Source organism: Chiloscyllium plagiosum, chromosome 51 (assembly GCF_004010195.1).
Source record: "Chiloscyllium plagiosum isolate BGI_BamShark_2017 chromosome 51, ASM401019v2, whole genome shotgun sequence".
Classification (NCBI taxonomy): domain Eukaryota; kingdom Metazoa; phylum Chordata; class Chondrichthyes; order Orectolobiformes; family Hemiscylliidae; genus Chiloscyllium; species Chiloscyllium plagiosum.
In genome coordinates, this window is record NC_057760.1 from 1,510,558 (window position 1) to 1,517,607 (window position 7,050).

Here is a 7,050-nt window from a genome sequence, read left to right on the forward strand (position 1 = left end):
TGTGAGAAACAAAGCTCACTCACTTCAATAATTTCAGTCCGAGACAAAAATCTGAAGCAGTAGTGTCATTTATTTGTACACTTGCAAGTCACAAGGAAGGGACAAAACACACACCGAATTCGACAAACGCTCGATATTTATATAATTTGGCTTCTTTTGTTCTTCAGGAATGAGGAAAGTTTGTCTAGCAGGCTAAGATAAAAGGTAGGGAGGTGGGACTTGGGGGAGGGGCGTCGGAAATGTGATAGGTGGAAAGAGGTCAAGGTGAGGGTGATAGGTCAGACTGGGGTGGGGGCGGAGAGGTCGGGAAGAAGATTGCAGGTTCGGAAGGCGGTGCTGAATTCGATGGATTTGACTGAGACAAGGTGGGGGGAGGGGGAATGAGGAAACTGGTGAAATCCGAGTTCATCCCTTGTGGTTGGAGGGTTCCTAGGCGGAAGATGAGGTGTTCTTCCTCCAGCTGTCGTTTATTGTGGTCTGGCGATGGAGGAGTCCAAAGACCTGCATATCCTTGGTGGAGTGGGAGGGGGAGTCGGCCGTGCTAGATTTCCTCTGTATCCAGATATGTACACAGGATGCCGTCGGCTGGTTCACTTATTTCACTGTCAGAGTTTGTTGGGGCAATGCCTTACTGCGGGGACTTCCAAAACAGCACAAAGCCGTAGCTTGACCGGTGGGTGAGAAGGGTCCATCCCAATCCTTTGGCACACCCAGCGCCTCAATCCCTCCATAAGCCAGCCTTCGAGTTGGGAAGAGATCACCATAAAGCTCCTTGCAGAATGTACATTTGCATCGCTGATCTAGTGAGAGAGACCGAGACAGACAGACACAGCGGGTACGACGGCAGACTCTGATCTCCACAGACTGCCCCCAAACCCGTGGATCGAGACAAACATCAACTCGGTTGCTCAAATTCCCTGCTGGTCTTCTGGAGCAGGGAACCGTTGGGTTCCAAGGCTACATCCCAACTTCCAGCACTACATGATGATGGATGCAGTAAAGCTGGGAGGCAGCTCTCCTAGAGGCACCCTGGGGCAAAGGATGCTCTGTCTACAACCCTCCTGTCAGCATGCACAGAGGGCCTGGTAACCCTACAGGCTGGGCATTTGACATAAAAATCTAGAATTAATGATGACCGTGATTCCATTTGTTGATTGTTTGGAAAAAGCCCATCTGGTTCACTCGTGTCCTTTAGGGAAGGAAACTGCCATCCTTACCTACCCTGGCCTACACGTGATTCCAGACGCCACAGCAATGTGGTTGACTCTTAAACTGCCCTCTGGGCATTTCGGCCTGGGCAGTAAATGCCAGCAATGCCCACATCCCATGAATGAATTTTAAAAAGATGATTATTTTTACAAATATAACCTGTCACTGTATGTATAGTGAGTAATCCCAGATGTCACAGATTGTATTTGCAAAAACTGATTGATTGTTTTGGCAGTTTTAGAGTTGTAGAGCATGGGAACAGACCCTTTGGTCCAACCCGTCCATGCCGACCAGATGACCCAATCTGACCGACTCCCATATGCCAGCATCCCTCTCAACCCTTCCTATTCATGTGCCCATCCAGATGAATTTTAAAGGCTATTCTCTCTTGCTAAGTTTGATCAGCTGTGTGGTGTACCTTACAGGTTTTGTGACTAAAGAATGAATTTGGAAATTCAGGTTTGATTGGTAGGGTGCCAGGAAACAGTCACAGTGCTTTTAATCCCCACATTATGACAAGTCCACACCTGCCCTCGCCCTCCATTTTGTGCGAGACAGTCCCTGCCAGGTTGGATGCAAATGAAATGTATGTCACTCGCATTTGCAAAGTGTAGGAGGACTGACACATCTTGTTTTCTCTCATTTTAATAATGCACGGCCCGTTTTGCAATTGTTATCACATCTGAATTAAGCCATTCAGCGAGCTTTCTATCCTTTTTGAAAAAGCAATGAATTTAAACAGCCTAAGTCAAGTCCTCAAAAACAGAAATTGCTGGAAAAGCTCAGCGGGTCTGGCAGCATCTGTGGAGAGAAATCAGAGTTACTTTTTCAGGGCCAGTGACCCTACCTCAGAATGTGTCTTTTCTTAGATAATTGGTCCGGTCTTGCAGACTGCCACTGTACCTGGCCACCTCCCTGCTGACAGAGGGATTGCAGACGGCATTAATATGAGATGATCTGAAAATGGCAGCCTACCCCTTAAAATTGTGCTCCATTATTCCTTTCCTGAGATGTGGGTGACACTAGGGAGGCGTTAGTCTGCTGCTATAATCACTGGACTGTAAATGCAGATTCTCACGGTGATGTTCTGGGGTTCAAATCCAGCCACAGCGGATGGTGGAATTTGAATTCAAATAAATCTGGAGTTAAGTGTCTAATGATGACCGTGAATCCATTGTTGGAAAAACCCATCTGGTTCACTGCCCTCCTTACGTGGTCTGGCCTATGTGTGAATCCAGACCCACAGCAATGCGGTTGACTCTTAAACCTCCCTCTGGGCAATTAGGGATGGACAATAAACACTGATCTAGTCAGCAACACCCTCATCTGATGAATGAATTTTAATGCAGGCATTTATTGAACTGAGTTTGTTTCAGTACATGGTTGAAGAGCTTCAGGGCAGAGGGTTGCAGTGAGAGACAGACTCATTGAGATTCCTGTGGAGAGAGGAGGACTACTTCTTCGCGGTAGGCATCCTTGCAAGAGGATTCGCAGTGAGATTAAAATCAACTAGGCAAAAGTGAGGACTGCAGATGGTGGAAACCAAAGTCTAGCTCAGAATGGGTGCTGGTAAAGCACAGCAGGTCAGGCAGCATCCGAGGAGCAGGAAAATCGACGTTTCGGGCAAAAGCCCCTGTTGCTTATATTGGAGGGTGGTAATGAATCGGCCCCCTTGCTGTAGGGTCTGGAGTCACGTGTAGGCCCAGACTGGGTAAGGATGGCAAATTACTCCCCCACCCCAAATTAGTGACCCCCCGATGGGGATTTTTAACCACAATCGATGACAGTCATCACAGTCACCTGCCCAAAGACCATCTTCTGATTCCAGGTTTTATTCATTGAATGTAAATTCCACACGGAACAAACCCCTGCATTATCCTGGGGGCCTCTGGATTATTTGCTCAGTCACATTCCCATTCCGTGCTGGAAATCTAACTTTCTGTTAGTTTACCTGGCTGGGTTTTCTTATTATTTATTCATAGGACTTGGGTCAGCATTTATTATTCATCTCTCTAATTGTCCAGAGGGCAGTCGAAAGCCAACCCTGTTGCTGTAGGCCTGAACTCTCATGCAGGCCAGACAGGGTAAGGATGGTTGTCACCATCCCAAAAGGACATTTGTGAATTCAGTCGACTTAAGAATTAGGAGTGGAGCAAGCAATTTAACCTTTTGAGCCAGCTCCACCATTTAACATGATCAAGGTTGATCTTATCCTGGTCTCAACTCCACTCTCCTGCCTGCTGCCCATAGCCCTTAATCATACTTTTCATCAGAAATGTATCTATTGTTGTACATGGTCATCATTAGGCTCTTAGTTCTTCTTAGACTCTTGATTCCAGATTTTTATTAAGTTCAAGTTCTACCATCTGGGTGTCCCAGTCGAAGTAGGAAACTAGGGGCGTTGTCCACTGAATGCCAAGCTGTTTCGTCCAGCTGTGTTTTTGTTTTGCTGTGTATGATTTGGAGCTGCAGCTGCTGCCATGTGGAGGAGATGTATCAAGCATGCACCGAGAGGGTCTCCTCCATCGCATGCCCTGTGGTGGCAGTGCAGTTGCTGCAGAGCTGGGGTGGTGGTCACTGGACTGCGAGGCCAAGTCCAGTTGAGGGTTTCCTGCGGTTGGAGAATTTCCTCTGGGGCTCTCCGCCAGCTGAACTAGGGTTGGAGAACAGAAAGCGATGGTAGGGACAGAACAGGCCGAGTTTCATCATCTGTTGGGTCTCTTCTTAGGCCAGAGGAAAACCAAGCACAATGTCTTAATCTGCACCAAGGAGGCACACAGGGACCTGTGCTGCGGCTAAAGACGGAGGTTGGATTATTGCCAGTAATCCTCAGCCAAGACTTAAAAACTGGTCAGTACAGTTTTTTTTTTCCAGAATTAAAATGCTCCCCCTTTTTTTGTTCTCTCTGCTTTTTTATACTCTGCCCAGATGCAAGCTTGTAGAATAAATTCTGCACCTTTCAAGGAAGGCTGTGTCCTTCAGCTCCTGCTTTCCCTTCCCTCCCTCTATCTAGCAATGCAAGGTAGTAGTGGAGGCAATATCAATTAGCCTGTCGTGGCTGTCCTGCCATGCAATGAGGTCACGTTGATCTGCAGCCGAGCTCCAGGCAGCAACCCATCCTTCTCGCCTCCCCTGCACTTTTCGGTGAAGAAAGATTTAGCAATCCCAGGAATTGGTCAGGTAAACCTTTTTGTTGCACTCCCTGAAAGTACTGAAGAGCTGGTTCATGATTGAATTGTGCTCATCAAAGCAGAGCTTGCTGGAGAAACTCAGCAGATACCGCAGCGTCTGTGGAGAGAGAAACCAAGGGTTAATGTTTCGAGTTTAGTGACACTTCTTCAGAAATTTTCTGACCTACTCTGAAGAAGGGTCACACTGCAGAGGACTGAAACTTTCTGAAGATACATCACTGGGCTTGAAACGTTAAATCTTGTTTTCTCACTCCGTGGATGTTGCCAGACTTGCTGAGTTTCTCCAGTAGGTTCTATTTCTGTGTCTTTCAGATCTCCAGCATTGATAGTTATTTTCAGGATGGTGTGGCTATTTTGTGGGAGCTCGCAGTGTATAAATTGCTGCCTCACAATGATGACTGCCCTCCCTCAGAAATTTTCTTGAAGCACTTTGGAGAGTCCCAAGCTTGTGCGGGTGTTTCCTATTAATGTCATGATCACGTACTGTACAAAGAAAGGTCCAGAACGATTGGAGATGGGGATGGAGAGTGTGGGAATACATCACTTCCTCTGCAGAAGTGAAGCTTTGTCCTTCATACTGACACAGGGCACTGGAAATTTTATTTTTATGTGTAAGTGGAGGGTTAGTGTCTCTTCTGCTGCACAGCAGCACATTAGAATCTGGTGTCTTGCGCACGCCTGTCAAAGTGGTTAGCACTGCTGCCTCACAGCACCAGCATCCCAGGTTCGATTCCAGCCTCTGGTAACTGCAAACTCCACACAGACATTCTCCCCGTGTCTGCTTGGGTTTCCTCCGGGTGCTCCGGTTTCCTCCCACAGTCCAAAAATGTGCGGGTCAGGTGAATTGGCCACGCTAAATTGCCCGTAGTGTTAGGTGCATCAGTCAGAGGGAAATGGGTCTGGATGGGTTACTCTTCGGAGGGTCGGTGTGGGCTGGAGGGCCTCTTTCCACACTGTAGGGAATCTAATCAAACCAGGTATATTGACCACCTGAATTGTTTGAGCAAGTTGGCCTCCCCCATCTCCCATTATAAGGTCACTGTTCATTTCCGTAGTGGCCACTTCCTCTCGCAACCCGACTTTCCAGAGAAGTCATCTGTGAAGCCTTGTTACTAAGCAGATAAATGTAGATCACCCTTCCCCTCACCGGCTGCCCATGATGCTGGTCAGAACAGGAGGAAGAAAGCAGATGAGATGGCAAGTTGGTTGCGTGAAATCAAAATTTTTGAGCAGAGGTGGAGGAGTCCAGGGACTTGGGTTAAATAGATTGAGAGGGTAGTGTCTAGTCTGAGACCCTAACTTTATTTACCCACCTCCTTTTAGGGGTTGGCGAAGCAAAGCGGATTTTCCAGAGATGAAACACTGTTTTCATTTCTTCCTGCCTCTTTCCATTCTGCTTGACACACGAGAGAGAGCTTGTCAGAACATGTTTCCATCCTCCTGTACCAAAGCTTGCCGGTCTCTACATAGCACTGTGCACTCTTGCAAAAAAAAAAGTCCCAGAAATTTGGAAACGCTGAGTAATATTTTACCCAACTCGTCCCAATGGTGTGGGGGTGTGAGCAAACTGAGGTGAAAATTATCCTGAGTTTGATGCTTTCTCTTTTTTGAGGCCTGCGCTACATCCATCCCTGACTGCCAAACAAAAATTAGTGATGCTTCTTCACGACATTGTATTTGCAAATGCACCACCAGTTAGGAGCGGAAGTGGGGGCATATTTAGCCCCTCAAGGCCTGCTCTACTGTTCAATAAGATTGAGAGTTTTTGGGACTTATTCCTTGAAAAGACAGCGGAAATTAATTGAATTAGGTTATTGTCACGTGTGCCCTCATGAATACAGTGAAAAGTTTACAAATCGCCACTTTATGGCATCATTGTAGGTACAAGGTTATACCGAGGGACAGAATCTTAGGTACACAGCAGAAAAATAAGGAAACCAAAGTTAACGGTAAATCATTACTGTGCTTCTTTCTTAGGTGTTGGAAGGTCGTGTTGCGGCTGTACAGGGCATCGGTTAGGCCACTTTTGGAATATTGTGTGCAATTCTAGTCTCCTTCCTATAGGAAGGATGTCGTAAAACTTGAAAGGGTTCAGAAAAGGTTTACAAGGATGTTGGAGGATTTGAGCAACAGGGAGAGGCTGAATAGGCAGGGGATATTTACCCTGGTGTGTCGGAGGCTGAGGGGATGTCCTTATAGAGGTTTATAAAGTCATGAGGGGCATGGATAGGGTGAATAGACAAGGTCTTTTCTCTGGGGTGGGGGAGTCCAGAACTAGAGGGGCATAGGTTTGGGATGAGAGAGGAAAGATTTAACAAAGAGGATTGATGAGGGCAGAGCAGTAGAGCTATATGGACTTCATTAAGGCGTTCGACAAGTTTCCCCGTGGGAGACTGATTAGCAAGGTTAGATCTCATGGAATATAAGGAGAACTAGCCATTTGGATACAGAACTGACTCAAAGGTAGAAGACAGAGGGTGATGGTGGAGGGTTGTTTTTCAGACTGGAGGCCTGTGACCAGTGGAGTGCCACAAGGATCGGTGCTGGGCCCTCCACTTTTTGTCATTTACATAAATGATTTGGATGCGAGCATAAGAGGCACAGTTAGTAAGTTTGCAGATGACACCAAATTTGGAGGTGTAGTGGACAG

The 7,050-nt window shown here is 46.9% G+C and overlaps 1 protein-coding gene across 5 annotated transcripts in view; it reads left to right on the forward strand.

Moving 5' to 3' along the window:
* LOC122544710 (zinc finger and BTB domain-containing protein 7B-like) overlaps positions 1–7,050 on the forward strand; it is a 92,786-nt gene that overhangs the window by 1,297 nt on the left and 84,439 nt on the right. For 4 of the 5 annotated variants that reach the window (XR_006310457.1, XR_006310455.1, XR_006310456.1 and 1 more), the window contains exon 2: positions 3,938–4,059. The exons of the other annotated variant lie outside the window; for it this stretch is intronic. The gene's annotated coding sequence lies outside the window, so the exon portion shown is untranslated. The remainder of the gene's footprint in view (positions 1–3,937; positions 4,060–7,050) is intronic. 5 annotated transcript variants of the gene reach the window in all.